The sequence below is a fragment of the Ranitomeya variabilis genome, chromosome 5, assembly GCF_051348905.1.
Source record: "Ranitomeya variabilis isolate aRanVar5 chromosome 5, aRanVar5.hap1, whole genome shotgun sequence".
Taxonomy (NCBI): Eukaryota; Metazoa; Chordata; class Amphibia; order Anura; family Dendrobatidae; genus Ranitomeya; species Ranitomeya variabilis.
This window is the reverse complement of record NC_135236.1, coordinates 35,415,797-35,443,065: the sequence shown is the minus strand read 5'-3', so window position 1 is coordinate 35,443,065 and position 27,269 is coordinate 35,415,797. Positions and strand designations below refer to the sequence as shown.

The 27,269-nt window shown below is 49.1% G+C and overlaps 1 protein-coding gene across 1 annotated transcript in view; it reads left to right on the top strand.

Moving 5' to 3' along the window:
- The window catches only part of LOC143774809 (extracellular calcium-sensing receptor-like), a 125,218-nt gene that overhangs the window by 9,651 nt on the left and 88,298 nt on the right, over nucleotides 1–27,269 (top strand). The gene's annotated exons all lie outside the window — the stretch shown is intronic.

The window sequence follows — 27,269 nt, the reverse complement described above, 5'->3', positions numbered from 1 at the left end:
GTTGGCCCTTTTGCCTTCACTCTGCGGTCCATCTCACTCCAAACTGTCTCGATTGGGTTCAGGTCTGGTGACTGTGGAGGCCAGGTCATCTGGTGTAGCACCCCATCACTCTCCTTCTTGGTCAAATAGCCCTTACACAGCTTGGAGGTGTGTTTGGGGTCATTGTCCTGTTGAAAAATAAATGATGGTCCAACTAAACGCAAACCGGATGGAATAGCACGCCCCTGCAAGATGCTATGGTAGCCATGCTGGTTCAGTATGCCTTCAATTTTGATTAAATCCCCAACAGTGTCACCAGCAAAGCACCCCCACACCATCACACCTCCTCCTCCATGCTTCACGGTGGGAACCAGGCATGTAGAGTCCATCCGTTCACCTTTTCTACGTTGTACAAAGACACGGTGGTTGGAACCAATGATCTCAAATTTGGACTCATCAGACCAAAGCACAGATTTCCACTGGTCTAATGTCCATTTCTTGTGTTCTTTAGCCCAAACAAGTCTCTTCTGCTTGTTGCCTATCCTTAGCAGTGGTTTCCTAGCAGCTATTTTACCATGAAGGCCTGCTGCTCAACGTCTCCTCTTATCAGTTGTTGTAGAGATGTGTCTGCTGCTAGAACTCTGTGTGGCATTGACCCGGTCTCTAATCTGAGCTGCTGTTTACCTGCAATTTCTGAGGCTGGTGACTCGGAGAAACTTATCCTCAGAAGCAGAGGTGACTAGCGGAAAGCACCAAATAATTAGAGAGATGGTAAAGGTGCATTCGCAGCCCAGGGTCCACCGTGCAGAGATGGAACCTGCTGCTGAGTAATGACGGACTATATGGTGGTACAATGAGGATACACACATGCGGTAGCTTCACCCTGTATGAAAGAAGCGATCCCTGTTGCATCACAGGGCTGCAGTACCACACAAAGAGAGCAAGCATGGAGTCACAGAACTCAATCCCAAAACTCAGGATTAGAGTTTGTCTAGACCACTTGCGCTCGACACCGCTACTGGGTGTCAGAGTAAACTTAAATAATAATTTTATGCACAAGAGTGCAAGCAGTGCCGCTCTGCGGACGCCACTAACCACCCAGACTTGGGTCAGGAAAGTGCTCTGATTGCACATGGCGCTGCACTGGTGGTCACAACAATAGACGCTGTATCGTGTGTAAAGTACTGATGGCTCTGTCGGGCGCTAGATAGCAAACATCCACCTTACGCAAGCAGTCAAACACAAGGGAGGGGATGATTAATTACCAACTTTCACACATCAACACTAGTGTTGAGCGATACCTTCCGATACTTGAAAGTATCTGTATCGGATAGTATCGGCCGATACCCGAAAAATAACGGATATCGCGATATCGCCGATACCGATACCCAATACCAATACAAGTCAATGGGACACAAATATCGGAAGGTATCATGGATGGTTCCCAGGGTCTGAAATAGAGGAAACTCTCCTTCAGGCCCTGGGATCCATATTCATGTAAAAAATATAGAATTAAAATAAAAAATATGGATATACTCACCCCTCCGGCGGCCCCTGGACCTTACCGATGTAACCGGCAGCCTCCGTTCCTAAGAATGAGGAGTTTAGGACCTTTGATGACGTCGCGGCTTGTGATTGGTCGCGTGACCGCTCATGTGACCGCTCACGCGACCAATCACAAGCCGCGACGTCATCCCAGGTCCTAAACTCCTCATTCTTAGGAACGGAGGCTGCCGGTTACATTGGTAAGGTCCAGGGGCCGCCGGAGGGGTGAGTATATTCATATTTTTTATTTTAATTCTTTATTTTTTACAATAGTGCAAGACCACTGATTGCTCTTATTTAGACAGTTAGCCTGTGCCTCTGTGGAGTCTAACAGGGCGCAGCGCTTTGAGTTCACGGCTAGTGTTGCGCGATACCTTCCAATATCGGAAAGTATCGGCCGATACCGGCATAATATCGGATCTCGCCGATACTGATACCCGATACCAATGCAAGTCAATGGGACGAAAATATCGGAATTAAAATAAACCCTTTCTTTCCTTGTAGGTTCATTCTACATGAAGGAAAACAACTAAGAATAATGTAGGATGTATTGGGGGACGTGGTGGAGACATTAAAGGCATAGAGGTTTAGCCCAATCAAACAGAATAGCAGGAATTTTAAATTTTTTTTAAGACGTTCAGAGTTACAAAGATATTGACTATGTTAAGATTTTTTTTATTTTGTCAGATATTGATGTTTCACTACTTCCACGCCCTTCACCCTCTTTTTTACTTCTCCCACACTTTCTTCTTCATCATCATCAGCATCTTTGACATCAAGTTCTTCTTCACCTTATTCATCTTCTTCTTCATCTTCTACCTATAATTTTTTTTTGTTACATTGTTCATATTCTTTTTATTTAACTATTATTCTTCTTCATATTCAACTTCTTCATCATATTCTTATTTGTGACAGGCATTCCCGTAGTTGTTATCTATAAAAGTTTGAAGATTACACCTTCCGTTCTGCCTGTCACAAAACAGTTAGATTTGTCCGCGTTCAGTTTGGCCTGCAGCATCAGGCTTTATCCAGGGGCACCACGAGGAGGAACGGACTCACCCCCATACACTGCTTAGTCTTCTTCTGCTTATAATTTAGATAATATCTTTTGCTCTGATATTTAGTGTTGTGCTTAATGTTCTTCTGCTCTTTGTTCTGCAGCCTCTTGTTCTTCTGCTTCTCAGTCTCCCATGTCGTCGTCGTCTCCAGGGTCATCGTCTCCGGGGTGGTCTTCAGGGTCATCGTCTCCAGAGTCGTCGTCATCTCAGTGGTTGTCGTCTCTGGAGTCGTCGTCATCTTAGGGGTGGTCTTCCGGGTCATCGTCTTTAGGGTTTGAACTTGGAAATGAAGCAGAAGGTACAAGAAGGCTGAGAAAATGCCGAGAAACAGCTGATGGAACTGGAACTTGGATGGCTACCCGAAGGTCCAAGAGCCAATGGAACTACCGAGGACCAGCTGACGTTACTGGAACCCGGTTACTAAGCAGGAGGTACCCGTGCCTGAAAGCACTACCAAGGACCACCTGACGTTGGTGGAACTCGAATACCCAGAAGGAGGCACCTAAGCCAAAGGCTCTACCCGGAACCAGCTGACGGTACTGGACCCAGGATGGGGAACTATTCAAGCTTGTTTTCCTAGAGCCCCAACTAGTGGTGTTGGAAAAAAGGGTCAGCAGGTGGAGCAGAGTGTAGGCCGAAGCCTGCACTGGAGGCATTTGGAGGTCTGTTGTGTCCGCATGGCTTTTGCAGGACACGATGCCGGCTACACAGCAGGGGAACAGCTGGCGGTGCTGAACCCCCCTGACAGAGTGGCGGGTGTTTTGCTCTGTGCAGCCAGCACTTCCAGGCACCAACTGGCAGTGTTAGAGCCCAGGGACAGCAGGAGGAGAGGGAGCAGAGTGTAGGCCGAAGCCTAATTGAACCAATTTTAAAGGTAACCTTTAACCCCCCTCAGGTGTTACAAACTAGAAGAGCCACACCTTGGGCAGCAGTAATGCTGCCCAAGTCAAATGTTGCTCTTTTAATTTTGTTCCTTGCACACGCTGAATGAAACACGTACCACATTTAGACCCTTATACAGTCAAAACTGTCTTGGAGGAGGGAGGAGGTTCCCTTCAATTTCAGTTCTTGTGTCTGCGTGGCTTTTGCAGGACACGTTGCCAGCTACACAGCAGGGGAACAGCTGGCGGTGCTGAACCCTACTGACACATTGGCTGGTGTTTTGCTCTGTGCAGCTAGCACTTCCGGGCGCCAACTGGCAGTGTTAGAGCCCAGGGTCAGCAGGTGGAGAGTGTAGGCCGAAGCCTGCACTGGCGGCAGCTTTGTGTCCATGTGGCTTTTGCAGGACACGTTGCCAGCTACACAGCAGGGGAACAGCTGGCGGTGCTGAACCCCACTGACAGAGTGGCGGGTGTTTTGCTCTGTGCAGCTAGCACTTCCGGGCGCCAACTGGCGGTGTTAGAGCCCAGGGTCAGCAGGTGGAGAGTGTAGGCCGAAGCCTGCACTGGCGGCAGCTTTGTGTCCATGTGGCTTTTGCAGGACACGTTGCCAGCTACACAGCAGGGGAACAGCTGGCGGTGCTGAACCCCACTGACAGAGTGGCGGGTGTTTTGCTCTGTGCAGCCAGCACTTCCGGGCACCAACTGGCAGTGTTAGAGCCCAGGGACAGCAGGAGGAGAGGGAGCAGAGTGTAGGCCGAAGCCTAATTGAAGCAATTTTAAAGGTAACCTTTAACCCCCCCTCAGGTGTTACAAACTAGAAGAGCCACACCTTTGGCAGCAGTAATGCTGCCCAAGTCAAAGGTTGCTCTTTTAATTTTGTTCCTTGCACACGCTGAGTGAAACACGTACCACATTTAGGCCCTTATACAGTCAAAACTGTCTTGGAGGAGGGAGTTCCCTTCTTAATGAGACGCAGCACAGCTGGCAAAAATACCACCTTGGTGCTTGGCGCGGCCTCCTGAGCATCGCATTTTGCTGTACAGGAGTCTGCGCTGTTGCGTTATCCCTTGGCCATGCGCTGTCCGTCTTCTGACATCATTTGATGTCGGCTGGTACGGTTCGCGATGCCCATGAATCCCAGCCCAGCAGTGTCTTTACATTGTTTCACACTGCGGGACTGGGATTCATGGCCTTGCGCAGTACATATGTTCGCCTCTCACTCGGGTCCTTACACCTGCTTCAGACTGTGCGGCGCCAGCTGATCCCTTATGGCATGCCACGGCCATGAGGCCGCACAGTGTGAAGAAAGCGGAAGGAGATGAGTGACAACAGGCGAAGATATGCACTGCTCATGCCCGTCAATCACACCCTCGCAGTCAAAATAAATAAGACACCGTGGGGCGTTGCGTCGGGCAGGGCGGCCGCAGAGGCGCAGCCAGCCAAACAATGATGTGAGAAGATGGGCAGTGCTACCAAGGGGGGTGCAGCGTGTCATTACAAAGGAAAGTCACACCTCAGGGACGGTTTAATGGTCTCAGGAGACATATTTTAGACGTGTTGCGTTCGGCGTGTGCAAGGAGAGTAAATTAATGAGACACCTTGTACAAAAGCAGCATTACTGCTGTACAAGGTGGCTGTTATACATGCCAACGCCTGGGGGGGACAGGTTCCCTTCAATTTTAGTTCTTGTGTCTGCGTGGCTTTTGCAGGACACGTTGCCAGCTACACAGCAGGGGAACAGCTGGCGGTGCTGAACCCCACTGACACATTGGCTGGTGTTTTGCTCTGTGCAGCTAGCACTTCCGGTCACCAACTGGCAGTGTTAGAGCCCAGGGACAGCAGGAGGACAGGGAGCAGAGTGTAGGCCGAAGCCTAATTGAACCAATTTTAAAGGTAACCTTTAACCCCCCTCAGGTGTTACAAACTAGAAGAGCCACACCTTGGGCAGCAGTAATGCTGCCCAAGTCAAAGGTTGTTCTTTTAATTTTGTTCCTTGCACATGCTGAATGAAACACGTACCACATTTAGACCCTTATACAGTCAAAACTGTCTTGGAGGAGGGAGTTCCCTTCTTAATGAGACGCAGCACAGCTGGCAAAAATACCACCTTGGTGCTTGGCGCGGCCTCCTGAGCATCGCATTTTGCTGTACAGGAGTCTGCGCTGTTGCGTTATCCCTTGGCCATGCGCTGTCCGTCTTCTGACATCATTTGATGTCGGCTGGTGCGGTTCGCGATGCCCATGAATCCCAGCCCAGCAGTGTCTTTACATTGTTTCACACTGCGGGAATGGGATTCATGGCCTTGCGCAGTACATATGTTCGCCTCTCACTCGGGTCCTTACACCTGCTTCAGACTGTTCGGCGCCAGCTGATCCCTTATGGCATGCCACGGCCATGAGGCCGCACAGTGTGAAGAAGGCGGAAGGAGATGAGTGACAACAGGCGAAGATATGCACTGCTCATGCCCGTCAATCACACCCTCGCAGTCAAAATAAATAAGACACCGAGGGGCGTTGTGTCGGGCAGGGCGGCCGCAGAGGTGCAGCCAGCCAAACAATGATGTCAGAAGACGGGCAGCGCTACCAAGGGGGGTGCAGCGTGTCATTACAAAGGAAAGTCACACCTCAGGGACGGTTTAATGGTCTGAGGTGACACATTTTAGACGTGTTGCGTTCGGCGTGTGCCAGGAGAGTAAATTAATGAGCCCCCTTGTACAAATGCAGCATTACTGCTGTACAAAGTGGCTGTTATACATGCCAATGCCTGGGGGGGGACAGGTTCCTTTCAATTTCAGTTCTTGTGTCTGCGTGGTTTCTTCAGGACACGTTGCCAGCTACACAGCAGGGGAACAGTTGGCGGTGCTGAACCCCACTGACACATTGGCTGGTGTTTTGCTCTGTGCAGCTAGCACTTCCGGGTGCCAACTGGCAGTGTTAGAGCCCAGGGTCAGCAGGTGGAGAGTGAGGAGAGTGTAGGCCGAAGCCTGCACTGGAGGCAGCTTTGTGTCCATGTGGCTTTTGCAGGACACGTTGCCAGCTACACAGCAGGGGAACAGCTGGCGGTGCTGAACCCCACTGACAGAGTGGCGGGTGTTTTGCTCTGTGCAGGTAGCACTTCCGGGCACCAACTGGCGGTGTTAGAGCCCAGGGTCAGCAGGTGGAGAGTGAGGAGAGTGTAGGCCAAAGCCTGCACTGGCGGCAGCTTTGTGTCCATGTGGCTTTTGCAGGACACGATGCCGGCTACACAGCAGGGGAACAGCTGGCGGTGCTGAACCCCACTGACAGAGTGGCGGGTGTTTTTCTCTGTGCAGCTAGCACTTCTGGGCACCAATTGGTGGTGTTAGAGCCCAGGGTCAGCAGGTGGAGATGGAGAGTGAGGAGAGTGTAGGCCGAAGCCTGCACTGGCGGCAGCTTTGTGTCCGTGTGGCTTTTGCAGGACACGATGCCGGCTGCACAGCAGGGGAACAGCTGACGGTGCTGAACCCCACTGACAGAGTGGCGGGTGTTTTTCTCTGTGCAGCCAGCACTTCTGGGCACCAACTGGCAGTTTTAGAGTGCAGGGACAGCAGGAGGAGAGGGAGCCGAATGTAGGCCGAAGCCTAATTGAACCAATTTTAAAGGTAACCTTTAACCCCCCCTCAGGTGTTACAAACTAGAAGAGCCACACCTTGGGCAGAAGTAATGCTGCCCAAATCAATGGTTGCTCTTTTAATTTTGTTCCTTGCACACGCTGAATGAAACACGTACCACATTTAGGCCCTTATACAGTCAAAACTGTCTTGGAGGAGGGAGTTCCCTTCTTAACGAGACGCAGCACAGCTGGCAAAAATACCACCTTTGTGCTTGGCACGGCCTCCTGAGCATCGCATTTTGCTGTACAGGAGTCTGCGCTGTTGCGTTATCCCTTGGCCATGCGCTGTCCGTCTTCTGACATCATTTGATGTCGGCTGGTGCGGTTCGTGATGCCCATGAATCCCAGCCCAGCAGTGTCTTTACATTGTTTCACACTGCGGGACTGGGATTCATGGCCTTGCGCAGTACATATGTTCGCCTCTCACTCGGGTCCTTACACCTGCTTCAGACTGTGCGGCACCAGCTGATCCCTTATGGCATGCCACGGCCATGAGGCCGCACAGTGTGAAGAAGGCGGAAGGAGATGAGTGACAACATGCGAAGATATGCACTGCTCATGCCCGTCAATCACACCCTCGCAGTCAAAATAAATAAGACACTGAGGGGCGTTGTGTCGGGCAGGGCGGCCGCAGAGGCGCAGCCAGCCAAACAATGATGTCAGAAGATGGGCAGCGCTACCAAGGGGGGTGCAACGTGTCATTACAAAGGAAAGTCACACCTCAGGGACGGTTTAATGGTTTCAGGAGACACATTTTAGACGTGTTGCGTTCGGCGTGTGCGAGGAGAGTAAATTAATGAGCCACCTTGTACAAATGCAGCATTACTGCTGTACAAGGTGGCTGTTATACATGCCAACGCCTGGGGGGGGACAGGTTCCCTTCAATTTCAGTTCTTGTGTCTGATTGGCTTTTGCAGGACACGTTGCCAGCTACACAGCAGGGGAACAGCTGGCGGTGCTGAACCCCACTGACAGAGTGGCGGGTGTTTTGCTCTGTGCAGCTAGCACTTCCGGGCGCCAACTGGCGGTGTTAGAGCCCAGGGTCAGCAGGTGGAGAGTGAGGAGAGTGTAGGCCGAAGCCTGCACTGGCGGCAGCTTTGTGTCCGCGTGGCTTTTGCAGGACACGATGCCGGCTACGCAGCAGGGGAACAGCTGGCGGTGCTGAACCCCACTGACAGAGTGGCGGGTGTTTTGCTCTGTGCAGCCAGCACTTCCGGGCACCAACTGGCAGTGTTAGAGCCCAGGGACAGCAGGAGGAGCAGAGTGTAGGCCGAAGCCTGCACTGGAGCAAGTTGAAAGGGAACCTTTAACACCCACCCCAGGCATTTGTTGCTGAAAGAGTCATCTTGTACAGCACTAATGATGCAGAAGGAAAAGGTGGCTCTTTTAATTATGCTCCTTTCAAAGGCTGAACTAGACACTTATGAAATGTGTCCCCTCAAACCGTTAAACCGTCCCGGAGGTGGGACTTTCCTTTGTAATGTGACACAGCCCAGCCGTCATTCCTACCCCCTTGGCGCTGTGCGCCGCCTCCTCAGCGTTGTTTGACTCTGTCCCTGAGCCTGCGCTGTTATGTTATCCATTGGCCAGGCACACTTGGTGCTGCCCATCTTCTGACATCATTTTGCGTCAGGCTGGCTGCGCCTGTGCGGCCGCGCTGGCCGAGATCCCGCCTCGCAGTGTCGTCTAATGTAATCCCACCGTGGGCCTGGGATCCGTGGCCATGCGCAGTGCATATCCTCGCCTCTCACTCCCCTCCCTCCGGCTTCTTCAGACTGTGCGGTGTCACGGCCGTGGCATGCTATTAGGGATCAGCTGACGGCGCACAGTCTGAAGAAGGTGGAGGGAGATGAGTGAGAGGCGGAGGAGAAGATATGCACTGCGCATGCCCATGGATCCCAGGCCCGCAGTGTGATTAAATCAGAAGACACTGCGAGGCGGGATCTCGTCCAGCGCGGCTGCACAGGCGCAGCCAGCCTGACACCAAATGATGTCAGAAGACGGGCAGCGCTAAGTGTGCCTGGCCAAGGGATAACATAACAGCGCAGGCTCAGGGACAGAATCAAACAACGCTGAGGAGGCGGCGCACGGCGCCAAGGGGGTAGGAATGACCTCTGTGCTGCGTCACATTACAAAGGAAAGTCCCACCTCCGGGACGGTTAAACGGTGTGAGGAGACACATTTAATAAGTGTGTAGTTCACCCTTTGAAAGGAGCATAATTAAAAGAGCCACCATTTCCTTCTGCAGCATTACTGCTGCACAAGGTGGCTCTTTCAGTAACAAACGCCTGGGGGGGTGGGGGTGGGCAGGTTCCCTTAAATTTTAGTTGTGCCAGCGTGGCGGTCGCATGACACGTTGCCGGATACACAGCAGGGGAGCAGCAGGCATTACTGAACCCCACTAACACATTGGTGAGGTGTTTGGCTCTGTGCAAACAGCACTTCCGGGCAGCAACCAGCAGTGTTGGAGCCCAGGGACAGCAGGAGGAGCAGAGTGTAGGCCGAAGCCTGCACTGGAGACATGTAAATGTCTGTTAGTTGTGCCAGCGTGGCGGTCGCATGACACGTTGCTGGATACACAGCAGGGGAGCAGCTGACGTTACTGAACCCCAATAACAGAGGAGCGACTGTTGACTGTGCGGACAGCACTTCCAGGCACCAACTAGCGGTGTTGGAGCCCAGGGACAGCAGGAGGAGCAGATAGGAGGTATTGCAGCACACACAGCAGGGGAGCAGCTGACGTTACTGAACCCCAATAACACGGCAGCAAGTGTTAACTGTGCATCCAGCACTTACAGGCACCAACTGGCGGTGTTAGAGCCCAGGGACAGCAGGAGGAGCAGATAGGAGGTATTGCAGCACACACAGCAGGGGAGCAGCTGACGTTACCGAACCCCAATAACAGAGGAGCGACTGTTGACTGTGCGAACAGCACTTCGAGGCACCAAATGGCGGTGTTAGAGCCCAGGGACAGCAGGAGGAGCAGATAGGAGGTATTGCAGCACACACAGCAGGGGAGCAGCTGACGTTATTGAACCCCAATGACAGAGGAGCGACTGTTGACTGTGTGGACAGCACTTCCAGGCACCAACTAGCGGTGTTGGAGCCCAGGTGTTGTGAATTCCATTTCTCGGACTCCCTCCTGTGGTCATGAATGGTACTTTGGTTAGTTCTGCTCTTGGACTCCCTTTGGTGGCTTTGAGTGGAACTGCTGGTCTCTGAGGTTTGCTTCCTCAGCTGCCCTTGTTTATTGTTATGCTGGCTTCCCTATTTAACACTACTCAGATCGTTACTTCATGCCAGCTGTCAATGTTTCAGTATTGGTTCAGATCTCTCTTGGACTTCTCTGAGGACCTGTCTACTCCCGCAGAAGCTAAGTCCCTGCTAGTTTATTTGTTGTTACTGCTGCCTGAATATATTTCTTAGTACTGCTAAATTCTAGTTCAGCTTGCTATCATGATATTTCCTTGCTAGCTGGAAGCTCTGGGAGTGCAGAGTTGCGCGTCCACACCGTGAGTCGGTGTGGGGGTCTTTTTGCATACACTGCGTGGTTTTTGTAGTTTTTTGTGCTGACTGCATAGTTTCCTTTTCTATCCTCTGACTATTTAGTGAAGTCTGGCCTCCTTTGCTAATACCTGTTTCATTCCTGTGTTTGTGACTTTCCTTTTAACTCACAGTCAATATATGTGGGGGCTGCCTTTACCTTTTGGGAATTTCTCTGAGGCAAGGTTAGGCTTCTATTTCTATCTTTAGGGGTAGTTAGCTCTTAGGCTGTGAAGAGGCGTCTAGGGAGAGTTAGGTACGCTCCACAGCTATTTCTAGTGTGTGTGATAGGAGTAGGGTTTGCGGTCAGCAGAGTTCCCACTTTCCCAGAGCTTGTTCCGATTACTAGTTTACTCATCAGGTCATTCCGGGTGCTCCTAACCACCAGGTCCATAACAGTACAGCTGGCCAACAAAGTGTTAATGCATCTCAAAAGAGGGATAAGAGAAGTTCTGAACCCATTTTTTTTTCTCTGCAGTGTGTTTTGTCTCTCTTTTCCCCTTAATCTCTGGGTGGTTCAGGACTCAGGTGTAGATATGGATATTCAAGGTTTGTCCTCTTGTGTGGATCAACTCACTGCAAGGGTAAAAAAACATTCAAGATTATGTAGTTCAGAATCCGATGTTAGAGCCTAGAATTCCAATTCCTGATTTGTTTTCTAGGGATAGATCTAAGTTTCTGAATTTCAAAAATAATTGTAGACTGTTTCTTGCTTTGAAACCCCGCTCCTCTGGTGACCCCATTCAGCAAGTAAAGATTATTATTTCTTTGTTACGTGGCGACCCTCAAGACTGGGCATTCTCCCTTGCGCCAGGAGATCCTGCATTGCTTAATGTAGATGCGTTTTTTCTGGTGCTTGGATTGCTTTATGACGAACCGAATTCAGTGGATCAGGCAGATAAAACCTTGCTGGCTTTGTGTCAGGGTCAGGATGAAGCGGAGGTATATTGTCAGAAGTTTGGAAAGTGGTCTGTGCTTACTCAATGGAATGAGTGTGCCCTGGCAGCAATTTTTAGAAAGGGTCTCTCTGAGGGCCTTAAGGATGTTATGGTGGTCTTCCCCACACCTGCTGGTCTGAATGAATCAATGTCCTTGGCCATTCAAATTGATCGGCGTTTGCGTGAGCGCAAGCTTGTGCACCATTTGGCGGTGTCCTCTGAGCAGAGGCCTGAGCTTATGCAATGTGATAGGACTTTGAACAGAACTGAACGGCAAGAACACAGATGTCAGAATCGGCTGTGTTTTTACTGTGGTGACCCTACTCATGCTATATCTGATTGTCCTAAGCGCACTAAGCGGTTCGCTAGGTCTGTCACCATTGCAACTGTACAGCCTAAATTTCTTTTGTCTGTTACTTTGATTTGCGCTCTGTCGTCCTACTCGGTTATGGCATTTGTGGATTCGGGCGCTGCCCTGAATTTGATGGACTTGGAGTTTGCCAGGCGTTGTGGATTTTTCCTGGAGCCTTTGCAGTATCCTATTCCATTAAGAGGAATTGATGCTACGCCTTTGGGCAGGAATAAACCTCAGTACTGGACTCAGTTGACCATGTGCATGGCTCCTGCACATCAGGAAGATATTCGCTTTTTGGTGTTGCATAATTTGCATGATGTGGTCGTGTTGGGTTTGCCATGGCTACAGGTTCATAATCCAGTATTGGATTGGAAATCAATGTCTGAGTCTAGTTGGGGTTGTCAAGGGGTACATTGCGATGTTCCGATGATGTCAATTTCTTCATCCACTCCTTCTGATGTCCCAGAGTTTCTGTCGGATTACCGGAATGTATTTGATGAGCCCAAATCCAGTATCCTACCCCCTCATAGGGATTGTGATTGTGCTATAAATTTGATCCCTGGTAGTAAGTTTCCTAAGGGCCGACTTTTCAATTTATCCGTGCCAGAACACGCCGCTATGCGGAGTTATATAAAGGAATCCTTGGAGAAAGGGCATATTCACCCGTCTTCATCACCGTTGGGAGCAGGGTTCTTTTTTGTGGCCAAGAAGGATGGTTCTCTGAGACCCTGTATAGACTACCACCTTCTCAATAAAATTACGGTCAAATTTCAGTACCCTTTGCCTCTGCTGTCTGATTTGTTTGCTCGGATTAAGGGGGCTAGTTGGTTCACCAAGATAGATCTTCGAGGGGCGTATAACCTTGTGCGTATTAAACAGGGCGATGAATGGAAAACAGCATTTAATACGCCCGAGGGCCATTTTGAATACCTGGTGATGCCATTCGGGCTTTCTAACGCTCCATCTGTGTTTCAGTCCTTTATGCATGACATTTTCCGAAAGTGTCTGGATAGATTCATGATTGTATATTTTGATGATATTTTGGTCTTTTCAGATGATTGGGAGTCTCATGTGAAACAGGTCAGAATGGTATTCCAGGTCCTTCGTGCTAATTCCTTGTTTGTGAAGGGGTCTAAATGTCTCTTCGGAGTTCAGAAGGTTTCCTTTTTGGGCTTCATTTTTTCCCCCTCTACTATCGAGATGGATCCTGTTAAAGTTCAGGCCATTTATGATTGGACTCAGCCTACATCTGTGAAGAGTCTTCAGAAATTCCTGGGCTTTGCTAATTTTTACCGTCGCTTCATCACTAATTTTTCTAGTGTGGTTAAACCTTTGACTGATTTGAAAACGAAGGGTGCTGATGTGGTGAATTGGTCCTCGCGGCCGTGGAGGCTTTTCAGGAGCTGAAACGTCATTTTTCTTCGGCCCCTGTGTTGCGTCAGCCAGATGTTTCGCTCCCTTTTCAAGTTGAGGTTGATGCTTCTGAGATTGGAGCAGGGGCTGTTTTGTCTCAAAGAAGTTCTGATGGCTCTGTGATGAAGCCATGTGCCTTCTTTTCTAGAAAGTTTTCGCCTGCCGAGCATAATTATGATGTTGGCAATCGGGAGCTGCTGGCTATGAAGTGGGCATTCGAGGAGTGGCGATATTGGCTTGAGGGAGCCAAGCACCGCGTGGTGGTCTTGACGGATCACAAGAATTTGACTTATCTCGAGTCTGCCAAGCGGTTGAATCCTAGACAGGCAAGATGGTCACTGTTTTTCTCCCGTTTCGATTTTGTGGTCTCATACCTTCCAGGTTCTAAGAATATGAAGGCTGATGCCCTTTCTAGGAGTTTTGTGCCTGATTCTCCGGGAGTCCCTGAGCCAGCGGGTATTCTCAAAGAGGGGGTAATTTTGTCTGCCATCTCCCCTGATTTGCGGTGGGTGCTGCAGGAGTTTCAGGCTGATAGACCTGACCGTTGTCCAGCGGAGAGACTGTTTGTCCCTGATAGATGGACTAGCAGAGTTATTTCTGAGGTTCATTGCTCGGTGTTGGCTGGTCACCAGGGATTTGGTGGCTAGGTGCTTTTGGTGGCCTTCCTTGTCACGGGATGTGCGTTCTTTTGTGCAGTCTTGTGGGACTTGTGCTCGGGCCAAGCCCTGCTGTTCTCGTGCCAGTGGGTTGCTTTTGCCCTTGCCGGTCCCGAAAAGGCCCTGGACGCATGGTTCCATGGATTTTATTTCAGATCTTCCTGTCTCTCAAAGGATGTCTGCCATCTGGGTGGTTTGTGATCGCTTTTCTAAAATGGTCCATTTGGTACCCTTGCCTAAATTACCTTCCTCTTCTGATTTGGTGCCATTGTTCTTTCAGCATGTGGTTCATTTGCATGGCATTCTGGAGAACATTGTGTCGGACAGAGGGTCCCAGTTTGTCTCTAGGTTTTGGCGGTCCTTTTGTGCTAAGATGGGCATTGATTTGTCTTTTTCTTCGGCTTTCCATCCTCAGACAAATGGCCAAACCGAATGAACCAACCAGACTTTGGAAACATATCTGAGATGCTTTGTTTCTGCTGATCAGGATGATTGGGTGACCTTTTTGCCATTGGCTGAGTTCGCCCTTAATAATCGGGCTAGTTCGGCTACTTTGGTTTCGCCTTTTTTTGCAATTCTGGTTTTCATCCTCGTTTTTCTTCAGGGCAGGTTGAGCCTTCTGACTGTCCTGGTGTGGATTCTGTGGTGGACAGATTGCAGCAAATTTGGACTCACGTGGTGGACAATCTGACGTTGTCCCAGGAGAAGGCTCAACGTTTCGCTAACCGCCGTCGTTGTGTTGGTCCTCGACTTCGTGTTGGGGATTTGGTTTGGTTATCTTCTCGTTATGTTCCTATGAAGGTTTCTTCTCCTAAGTTTAAGCCTCGTTTCATTGGTCCTTATAAGATTTCTGAAATTCTCAACCCTGTGTCATTTCGTTTGGTCCTTCCAGCTTCCTTTGCCATCCATAATGTGTTCCATAGGTCGTTGTTGCGGAGGTATGTGGCGCCTATGGTTCCCTCCGTTGATCCTCCTGCTCCAGTGTTGGTTGAGGGGGAGTTGGAGTATGTTGTGGAAAAAATTTTGGATTCTCGTATTTCGAGACGGAAGCTCCAGTACCTGGTTAAGTGGAAGGGCTATGGTCAGGAGGATAATTCCTGGGTTGTTGCCTCCGATGTCCATGCTGCCGATATAGTTCGTGCCTTTCATTTGGCTAGTCCTGATCGGTCTGGGGGCCCTGGTGAGGGTTCGGTGACCCCTCCTCAAGGGGGGGGTACTGTTGTGAATTCCATTTCTCGGACTCCCTCCTGTGGTCATGAATGGTACTTTGGTTAGTTCTGCTCTTGGACTCCCTCTGGTGGCTTTGAGCGGAACTGCTGGTCTCTGAGGTTTGCTTCCTCAGCTGCCCTCGTTTATTGTTATGCTAGCTTCCCTATTTAACTCTACTCAGATCGTTACTTCATGCCAGCTGTCAATGTTTCAGTATTGGTTCAGATCTCTCTTGGACTTCTCTGAGGACCTGTCTACTCCAGCAGAAGCTAAGTCCCTGCTAGTTTATTTGTTGTTACTGCTGCCTGAATATATTTCTTAGTACTGCTAAATTCTAGTCCAGCTTGCGATCATGATATTTCCTTTCTAGCTGGAAGCTCTGGGAGTGCAGAGTTGCGCCTCCACACCGTGAGTCGGTGTGGGGGTCTTTTTGCATACACTGCGTGGTTTTTGTAGTTTTTTGTGCTGACCGTATAGTTTCCTTTTCTATCCTCTGACTATTTAGTGAAGTCTGGCCTCCTTTGCTAATACCTGTTTCATTCCTGTGTTTGTGACTTTCCTCTTAACTCACAGTCAATATATGTGGGGACTGCCTTTACCTTTTGGGAATTTCTCTGAGGCAAGCTGAGGCTTCTATTTCTATCTTTAGGGGTAGTTAGCTCTTAGGCTGTGAAGAGGCGTCTAGGGAGAGTTAGGTACGCTCCACGGCTATTTCTAGTGTGTGTGATAGGAGTAGGGTTTGCGGTCAGCAGAGTTCCCACTTTCCCAGAGCTTGTTCCGATTACTAGTTTACTCATCAGGTAATTCCGGGTGCTCCTAACCACCAGGTCCATAACACCCAGGGACAGCAGGAGGAGCAGATAGGAGGTATTGCAGCACACACAGCAGGGGAGCAGCTGACATTACTGAACCCCAATAACACGGCAGCAAATGTTAACTGTGCATCCAGCACTTCCAGGCACCAACTCGCGGTGTTAGAGCCCAGGGACAGCAGGAAGAGCAGATAGGAGGTATTGCAGCACACACAGCAGGGGAGCATCTGACGTTACTGAACCCCAATAACAGAGGAGCGACTGTTGACTGTGTGAACAGCACTTCCAGGCACCAACTGGCGGTGTTAGAGCCCAGGGACAGCAGGAGGAGCAGATAGGAGGTATTGCAGCACGCACAGCAGGGGAGCAGCTGATGTTACTGAACCCCAATAACAGAGGAGCGACTGTTGACTGTGCGAACAGCACTTCCATGCACCAACTAGCGGTGTTGGAGCCCAGGGACAACAGGAGGTGCAGAGGAACACCTTTTAGGCCGAAGCCTGATTGGAGCAAGTCGAAAGGTAACCTTTAACCCCCACCCCAAAAGGCGTTTGTAACTGAAAGAGCCAGCTTTTGCATCACAAAGGATGCCAAAGGAAAAGGTGGCTCTTTTCATTATGCTCCTTGCAAACACAGAACTAAACACTTAAAGTGTGTCCACTGATGCCGTAAAACCATCCCGGAGGTGGGACTTTCCTTTGTAATGTGACGCAGCCCAGCCGTCATTCCTACCCCCTTGGTGCCATGCGCCACCTCCTCAGCATTGCTTGATTCCGTCCCGGAGCCTGTGCTGTTATGTTATCCCTTGGCCAGGTGCACTTTGCGGTGCCCGTCTTCTGACATCATTTTGTGTCAGGCTGGCTGCGCCTGTGCGTCCGCGCTGGCCGAGATCTTGCCTCAGTGTCGTCTAATGTAATCCCACCACGGCCTGGGATCCGTGGCCATGCGCAGTGCATATCCTCGCCTCTCACTCCCCTCCCTCCGGCTTCTTCAGACTGTGCGGTGTCACGGCCGTGGCATGCTATTAGGGATCAGCTGACGGCACACAGTCTGAAGAAGGTGGAGGGAGATGAGTGAGAGGCGGAGGTGAAGATATGCACTGCGCATGCCCATGGATCCCAGGCCCGCAGTGTGATTAAATCAGAAGACACTGCGAGGCGGGAACTCGTCCGGCGCGTCTGGACAGGCGCAGCCAGCCTGACACCAAATGATGTCAGAAGACGGGCACCGCAAAGTGTGCCTGGCCAAGGGATAACATAACAGCACAGGCTCCGGGACGGAATCAAGCAACGCTGAGGAGGCGGCGCATGGCACCAAGGGGGTAGGAATGACGGCTGGGCTGTGTCACATTACAAAGGAAATATAGAAAAACTGACTGAACAGCTATCTAGTCTGAACTGGTGCATAACCAAAAAGTCTTACATAGCAAATAGATAATGGCTGCACTCAAGTTTATTGTGCTAAAGCAAGGAAATGTGCAATATATGAAATGTGAACAGCATAATGGCTTGTGAAATTTATGAAAAAACACATGAGATTTTTAGCACAAGATTTGGCCAAAAATTGTGAGCCCATTCACCAAACGTCAAGGTAATCTCAGATCGAATGGGTAACTAACCTGTCTGCCTAGTGTGAACACTTACCTATGGCTAATAAAATGGTAAAGCCTGCATTTATAGAGGAGGTTAGAACCAACTGTGTTTGGATGTAATTAAAATCACAGCATGGTGAAGGGCGGGGCGTTCAAGTCAGAAAAAGCAATACATAGTAAATATAGAAAAACTGACTGAACAGCCATCTAGTCTGAACTGGTGCATAACCAAAAAGTCTTACATAGCAAATAGATAATGGCTGCACTCAAGTTTATTGTGCTAAAGCAAGGAAATGTGCAATATATGAAATGTGAACAGCATAATGGCTTGTGAAATTTATGAAAAAACACATGAGATTTTTAGCACAAGATTTGGCCAAAAGTTTTGAGCCCATTCACCAAACGTCAAGGTAATCTCAGATCGAATGGGTAACTAACCTGTCTGCCTAGTGTGAACACTTACCTATGGCTAATAAAATGGTAAAGCCTGCATTTATAGAGGAGGTTAGAAGCAACTGTGTTTGGATGTAATTAAAATCACAGCATGGTGAAGGGCGGGGCGTTCAAGTCAGAAAAAGCAATACATAGTAAATATAGAAAAACTGACTGAACAGCCATCTAGTCTGAACTGGTGCATAACCAAAAAGTCTTACATAGCAAATAGATAATGGCTGCACTCAAGTTTATTGTGCTAAAGCAAGGAAATGTGCAATATAGGAAATGTGAACAGCATAATGGCTTGTGAAATTTATGAAAAAACACATGAGATTTTTAGCACAAGATTTGGCCAAAAGTTGTGAGCCCATTCACCAAACGTCAAGGTAATCTCAGATCGAATGGGTAACTAACCTGTCTGCCTAGTGTGAACACTTACCTATGAACAGCCATCTAGTCTGAACTGGTGAATGGGCTCACAACTTTTGGCCAAATCTTGTGCTCAAAATCTCATGTGTTTTTTCATAAATTTCACAAGCCATTATGCTGTTCACATTTCATATATTGCACATTTCCTTGCTTTAGCACAATAAACTTGAGTGCAGCCATTATCTATTTGCTATGTAAGACTTTTTGGTTATGCACTAGTTCAGACTAGATGGCTGTTCAGTCAGTTTTTCTATATTTACTATGTATTGCTTTTTCTGACTTGAACGCCCTGCCCTTCACCATGCTGTGATTTTAATTACATCCAAACACAGTTGCTTCTAACCTCCTCTATAAATGCAGGCTTTACCATTTTATTAGCCATAGGTAAGTGTTCACACTAGGCAGACAGGTTAGTTACCCATTCGATCTGAGATTACCTTGACGTTTGGTGAATGGACTCACAACTTTTGGCCAAATCTTGTGCTAAAAATCTCATGTGTTTTTTCATAAATTTCACAAGCCATTATGCTGTTCACATTTCATATATTGCACATTTCCTTGCTTTAGCACAATAAACCTGAGTGCAGCCATTATCTATTTGCTATGTAAGACTTTTTGGTTATGCACCAGTTCAGACTAGATGGCTGTTCAGTCAGTTTTTCTATATTTACTATGTATTGCTTTTTCTGACTTGAATGCCCCGCCCTTCACCATGCTGTGATTTTAATTACATCCAAACACAGTTGGTTCTAACCTCCTCTATAAATGCAGGCTTTACCATTTTATTAGCAATAGGTAAGTGTTCACACTAGGCAGACAGGTTAGTTACCCATTCGATCTGAGATTACCTTGACGTTTGGTGAATGGGCTCACAACTTTTGGCCAAATCTTGTGCTAAAAATCTCATGTGTTTTTTCATAAATTTCACAAGCCATTATGCTGTTCACATTTCATATATTGCACATTTCCTTGCTTTAGCACAATAAACTTGAGTGCAGCCATTATCTATTTGCTACATTACAAAGGAAAGTCCCACCTCCGGGATGGTTTTACGGCATCAGTGGACACACTTTAAAAGTGTTAAGTTCTGCGTGTGCAAGGAGCTAAACAAAAATATTTACCTTTTCCTTGTGCAGCATAACTGCTGCACAAGGTGGCTATTTCAGTAACAAACGCCTGGGGGGGGGGACAGGTTCCCTTACATTTCAGTTGTTGTGTCAGCGTGGCGGTCGCAGGACTCATTGCCGGCTACACAGCTGGGGATCAGCTGACGTTACTGACACCCAATAACACTGGGTCGTATGTTTTGACTGTGCAGACGGCACTTCTGAGCCTCAACTGGCGGTGTTGGAGCCCAGGAATTACAGTTCAGGTGGTAGAAAGATGAACACAACAGGAGATCTGGATACTGTAGACAGTCACCCAATTATTTAATCAGGAACAGGAGTGGCAAATTCCTGCGAGATCCAGGCCTGGTTCATTTTCAGGAAAGTAAGCCGGTCAACGTTATCGGAGGACAGTCGCATGCGACGGTCAGTTAGTACACCACCTGCAGCATTAAAGACGCGTTCCGATAATACACTAGCCACAGGGCAAGCCAGCACCTCCAATGCATACTGGCTTAGCTCTGGCCATGTATCCAGCTTAGAGACCCAAAACTTGAAAGGGGAAGAACTGTCTGGGAGTACAGCAAGAGGGCAAGACATGTAGTCTGTCACCATCTGACGGAACCATTGCCTCCTGCTGACTGGAGCCGTCTGTGATGGTGTAGACATTTGTGGCGGGCACAGAAAACTGTGCCACAGTTGGGCCATACTGGTTTTGCTTTGTGCAGAGGCACTGCTTCTGCTCCCTCTTTGTGCAGAGCCTCCTCCACTGCCTGGACGCACTGAGCTGCTTTGTAAAGCACTAGCAGCACTTCTCTCATTTGGAGTGGAGAAGATGATGGAATTCACCAGTGTGTCTTGGTACTCCCGCATTTTACGCTCCCGGTTCAACGGTGTGATGAGGCTTTGTACGTTGTCCCAGTAGCGAGGATCGAGGACGGTGAACACCCAATAATCAGACATGTTGAGAATGTGGGCGATGTGGCGGTCGTTTCTCAGGCACTGCAGCATGTAATCAACCATGTGCTGCAGACTGCCAACTGGCCAATAAACGCTGTCCCCTGCTTGAGGCGTGATCTCTGCCCGCTCGTCATCACCCCACCCTCGCTGTACACACTGACTACAGGACAATTGTGTAACTCCCTCCTCTGGACGGATGTCTTCCTCCTCCATTGACTCCTCCTCATCCTCCTCACAAAGTGTCCCCTGCCTACACGTTTGTGAGGAACCACGTGGCGCTGACTGTCCAGAAGATGATGGAAATGGTGAATCCTCATCCTCCACCTCTTCCACAACATCATCCCTTAGCGCTTGCAGTGATTTTTCAAGCAGGCAGATAAGGGGGACAGTCATGCTGACTAGTGCATCATCTGCACTCGCCATCCGCGTGGAATAATCGAAGGGACGCAAAACCTGGCAGACATCCTTCATAGTGGCCCAGTCTGTGGTTGTGAAGTCTGAACGGCGCGGAGTGCGAGTTCTTTGCGCCTGATGCAGCTGGTACTCCATTACTGCTTGCTGCTGCTCACACAACCGCTCCAACATATGTAACGTGGAATTCCACCTGGTAGGTAGGTCACATATGATGCGATGTTCCGGAAGGCGGAATCGGCGCTGCAGAGCCGCAATGCGCGATTTTGCCGTGCTGGAATGCCGCAAGTGAGCACACTCTAGGCGGACTGTTGTGAAATTGGATTTTGGGCTCCCCCGGTGGCCACTGGTGGAATTGAACTGGTGTGCATCATCCTCTCTGTTCACCTGTTTCCATCAGGATGTGGGAGTCGCTATTTAGCCTTGCTCCTCTGTCACTTCCATGCCGGTCAACATTGTAATCAGAAGCCTTTCTGTGCATGTTCCTGCTGCTAGACAACTCCCAGCTAAGTTGGACTTAGTCCTTGTTTGTTTTTGCATTTTGTTCCAGTTCACAGCTGTAGTTTCGTTTCTGTGTCTGGAAAGCTCTTGTGATCTGAAATTGCCACTCTGATGTTATGAGTTAATACTAGAGTCTTAAAGTAATTTCAGGATGGTATTTTGATAGGGTTTTCAGCTGACCATGAAAGTGCCCTTTCTGTCTTCCTGCTATCTAGTAAGCGGACCTCAATTTTGCTAAACCTATTTTCATACTACGTTTGTCATTTCATCTAATATCACCGCCAATATTTGTGGGGGCCTCTGTCTGCCTTTCGGGGAAATTTCTCTAGAGGTGAGCCAGGACTATATTTTCCTCTGCCAGGATTAGTTAGTCCTCCGGCCGGCGCTGGGCGTCTAGGGATAAAACGCAGGCTACGCTACCCGGCTACTGTTAGTTGTGCGGCAGGTTTAGTTCATGGTCAGTTTAGTTTCCATCCTTCCAAGAGCTAGTTCGTATGTTTGCTGGGCTATGTTCTCTTGCCATTGAGAACCATAACAGTTTGACCGGCCCCAAAAAGGGTTAAATTAATTGACAGAGAAAGGAGAGAAAAGAGAAGTCTGCTGAAGATTTTTTTTTTTTTTTTTTTTTCTCAGTTCTGAGTGTGCTTGTAATTGAATCCTAGACAGGCGCACTGGTCGTTGTTTTTCTCTCGGTTTAATTTTGTGGTGTCCTACCTGCCGGGTTCTAAGAATGTTAAGGCGGATGCCCTTTCTAGGAGTTTTGAGCCTGACTCCCCTGGTAATTCTGAACCTACAGGTATCCTTAAGGATGGAGTGATATTGTCTGCCGTTTCTCCAGACCTGCGGCGGGCCTTGCAGGAGTTTCAGGCGGATAGACCTGATCGTTGCCCACCTGGTAGACTGTTTGTTCCTGATGATTGGACCAGTAAAGTCATTTCTGAGGTTCATTCTTCTGCGTTGGCAGGTCATCCTGGAATCTTTGGTACCAGGGATTTGGTGGCAAGGTCCTTCTGGTGGCCTTCCCTGTCTCGAGATGTGCGAGGCTTCGTGCAGTCTTGTGACGTTTGTGCTCGGGCCAAGCCTTGTTGTTCTCGGGCTAGTGGATTGTTGTTGCCCTTGCCTATCCCGAAGAGGCCCTGGACGCACATCTCGATGGATTTTATTTCGGATCTTCCTGTTTCTCAGAAGATGTCTGTCATCTGGGTGGTGTGTGATCGTTTCTCTAAGATGGTCCATTTGGTTCCCCTGCCTAAGTTGCCTTCTTCTTCCGAGTTGGTTCCTCTGTTTTTTCAAAATGTGGTCCGTTTGCATGGTATTCCGGAGAATATCGTTTCTGACAGAGGTACCCAATTCGTGTCTAGATTTTGGCGAGCATTCTGTGCTAGGATGGGCATAGATTTGTCTTTCTCGTCTGCTTTCCATCCTCAGAATAATGGCCAGACCGAGCAGACGAATCAGACCTTGGAGACATATTTGAGGTGTTTTGTGTCTGCAGATCAGGATGATTGGGTTGCTTTTTTGCCTTTAGCGGAGTTTGCCCTCAATAATCGGGCCAGTTCTGCCACCTTGGTGTCTCCCTTTTTCTGTAATTCGGGGTTTCATCCTCGATTTTCTTCTGGTCAGGTGGAATCTTCGGATTGTCCTGGAGTGGATGCTGTGGTGGAGAGGTTGCATCAGATTTGGGGGCAGGTAGTGGACAATTTGAAGTTGTCCCAGGAGAAGACTCAGCTTCGGGTTGGTCCTCGGCTTTGTGTTGGGGACTTGGTGTGGTTGTCTTCTCGTTTTGTCCCTATGAGGGTTTCTTCCCCCAAGTTTAAGCCTCGGTTCATCGGCCCGTACAAGATATTGGAGATTCTTAACCCTGTGTCCTTCCGTTTGGACCTCCCTGCATCTTTTTCTATTCATAATGTTTTTCATCGGTCATTATTGCGCAGGTATGAGGTACCGGTTGTGCCTTCCGTTGAGCCTCCTGCTCCGGTGTTGGTTGAGGGCGAGTTGGAGTACGTTGTGGAAAAAATCTTGGACTCCCGTGTTTCCAGACGGAAACTCCAGTATCTGGTCAAATGGAAGGGATACGGTCAGGAGGATAATTCTTGGGTGACTGCCTCTGATGTTCATGCCTCCGATTTGGTCCGTGCCTTTCATAGGGCTCATCCTGATCGCCCTGGTGGTTCTGGTGAGGGTTCGGTGCCCCCTCCTTGAGGGGGGGGTACTGTTGTGAAATTGGATTTTGGGCTCCCCCGGTGGCCACTGGTGGAATTGAACTGGTGTGCATCATCCTCTCTGTTCACCTGTTTCCATCAGGATGTGGGAGTCGCTATTTAGCCTTGCTCCTCTGTCACTTCCATGCCGGTCAACATTGTAATCAGAAGCCTTTCTGTGCATGTTCCTGCTGCTAGACAACTCCCAGCTAAGTTGGACTTAGTCCTTGTTTGTTTTTGCATTTTGTTCCAGTTCACAGCTGTAGTTTCGTTTCTGTGTCTGGAAAGCTCTTGTGATCTGAAATTGCCACTCTGATGTTATGAGATAATACTAGAGTCTTAAAGTAATTTCAGGATGGTATTTTGATAGGGTTTTCAGCTGACCATGAAAGTGCCCTTTCTGTCTTCCTGCTATCTAGTAAGCGGACCTCAATTTTGCTAAACCTATTTTCATACTACGTTTGTCATTTCATCTAATATCACCGCCAATATTTGTGGGGGCCTCTGTCTGCCTTTCGGGGAAATTTCTCTACAGGTGAGCCAGGACTATATTTTCCTCTGCCAGGATTAGTTAGTCCTCCGGCCGGCGCTGGGCGTCTAGGGATAAAACGCAGGCTACGCTACCCGGCTACTGTTAGTTGTGCGGCAGGTTTAGTTCATGGTCAGTTTAGTTTCCATCCTTCCAAGAGCTAGTTCGTATGTTTGCTGGGCTATGTTCTCTTGCCATTGAGAACCATAACAGCGGACCTTGTGCAGCAGTGCATCAAGATCCGGATAGTCCCTCAAAAAACTCTGCACGACCAAGTTGAGCACATGTGCCAGACATGGGATGTGAGTGAGGTTGCCGAGGCCCAGAGCTGCCACCAGATTTCGGCCATTATCACACACTACCATGCCTGGCTGGAGATTCGCTGGCACAAACCACACATCGCTCTCCTGCTTGACGGCATTCCAGAGCTCCTGCGCTGTGTGGCTTCGATTCCCCAAAGAAATTAATTTCAAGACGGCCTGTTGACGTTTGGCCACGGCTGTGCTCATGTCGGTCGTAACAGGTAAACGTTCACGGGTCCATGTGGAGGTGGACTGTGACGGCTCCTGCAGCAACGATTCTGAGGAACTTGTGTAAGAGGAGGAGTCAATGCGTACAGACTGGATTCCTGCAATCCTTGGAGTGGGCAGGACACGTCTCAACAACTTTAACCCAATGGGCAGTGAGGGAAAGGTATCGCCCCTGTCCATGTTGACTGGTCCACGCATCGGTGGTGAGGTGGACCTTGCTACTGATGGCGTTCAGTAGCGCGTGTTTTATGTGTCCCTCCACATGCTTGTGCAGGGCAGGGATGGCTTGCCTGCTGAAATAAAAGCGGCTGGGCACATTGTACTGTGGGACTGCCAGTGACATCAAGTCACGGAAGCTGTCAGTCTCCACCAGCCTGAATGACAGCATTTCCAGTGACAGAAGTTTGGCAATGCCTGCAGTCAGAGCCTGTGCTCGTGGGTGGTTTGCCGAGAAAGGCCGCCTTTTCTCCCATGCCTGTACTACCGATGGCTGTAGACTGGCCTGGGAGTGTGAGGGTGACTGGAAACGTGGTGCTGTGGGTGGAATTACAGTGGGTCTCTGGACAACAGTGCCAGAGGTTCTTCCATGGCGATCCTGGTAGGAAGCCGAACCAGCTGTGTGCGAGCTGGAGGAAGAGGCAACACGAGCTGAAGAGGTGGTAGCTACCGCTGTTGGTTGGCCTAGCTCTTCAGTGTGTTTCTGTAACTCTGCCGCGTGCCTGGTCCGCACATGTTTCCACATGTTGGAGGTATTGAGGTTGCTGACATTTCTCCCTCTTTTGACTTTGTGATGACACACCTTGCATTTGACATAGCAAATGTCATCTGCAACTGTGTCAAAAAAGGGCCAGGCACTGCAAGTCTTGGGAGCGCCCTTTTTGGCTTTTGGAAGAGACACGCTCCTAACGGGTGCCAAAGTGGAGGCTACAGGATCCGCAGTCTTCCCCCTCCCTCTCCCTCTTTGGCCCATTCGGGGAATCTCTTCCTCAGAGCTGCTACCACCACCTTCCTGTCCCTCACGCCACGATGGGTCAAGGACCTAATCATCTACACTACCCTCTGCCACCAACTGCTCCTCCTGGGTAGTCTCAGCAGCAGAGCACGCACCAGAAAGTGGCACCTGAGTGTCATCAGCGGATGCGTTCTGCGGTGTGGTGACCGGAGGCACTGGCCCACCCGCCACTTCAGACTCAGAGAGAAAAAGCTGTTGGGCATCACTGCACACTGCCTCTTCTTCCATTTCTCCAATGCTGCTTGGCTGGCTGTTGTGAACTCTATTTCTGGGCTCCCTCTAGTGGTCACAAGCGGTACTGTGTAGTGTTGTCTTTCTGCAGGTTGGCTTCATCAGCTGGTTCGTTATCCTTGGTTGGTTTTCTATTTAGCCCACCTGGATACTCAGTTCCTTGCCTGCTATCAATGTATTCAGTGCTCTTCAGATTCCGTGTGTCTACCTTGCTCCCAGTCTCTCCAAGACAAGCTAAGTTTTTGTTTGATCCTTTTTTGATTATCAGTGTTCATTATGTTTTTAGTCCAGCTCACTAAAATGTGATTTCTTCGCTTGCTGGTTGCTCTAGGGGACTGAGTTTCTCCCCCCACACCGTTAGTTGGTGTGGGGGTTCTTGAAATCTCAGAGTGGATATTTTGTAAGGGTTTTTTACTGACCGCATAGATTCCCTTTTCTATTTTCTGCTATCTAGTATTAGTAGGCCTCATTTGCTGAATCTGCTTTCACCCCTGTGTATGTGCCTTCCTCTTACCTCACCGTTATTATTTGTTGGGGGCTTCTATATCTTTGGGGATTATTTCTCTGGAGGCAAGAGAGGTCTTTCTTTCTCTCTAGGGGTAGTTAGTTCCTTAGGCTGGCTCGAGACGTCTAGGAATTCAGGCACGTTCACCGGCTACTTCTAGTGTGTTTGGTTAGGTTCAGATTTGCGGTCAGTCCAGCTTGCCACCTCCCTAGAGCTTGTCCTATGTTTGTTACTTAGCTGGAGTAATTTGTGATCCTCAACCACTAAGGATCATAACAGTATAGCAGGCCAAAAGGTGTTTAATGCATCGCAGAAGTGGGATAAAAAGAAGACCTGAGTACATTTTTTTTTCCTTCCTCCCGCTTTTCCTTTGCTGCAGTCTGTTTAGCTTCTTTCATCCCCTTGAACTCTGGGTGGTTTTGAGCTCAGCTGCAGACATGGATGTTCAGACTCTGACTTCTAGTGTGGATCATCTTGCTGCACGGGTGCAAAGTATTCAGGATTTTGTTATTCATAGCCCTATGTCAGAACCAAAGATACCCATTCCTGAGTTGTTTTCTGGAGATAGATCTAGGTTTCAGAATTTTAAGAATAATTGTAAGTTATTTCTATCTCTGAGACCTCGTTCCTCTGGTGATTCCGCTCGGCAAGTAAAGATTGTTATCTCCTTGTTACGTGGCGACCCTCAGGATTGGGCCTTCTCTCTGGCGCCAGGAGATCCTGCATTGCTTAATGTGGATGCGTTTTTTCTGGCTCTTGGACTGCTTTATGAGGAGCCTAATCTTGAGAATCAGGCAGAAAAAGCATTG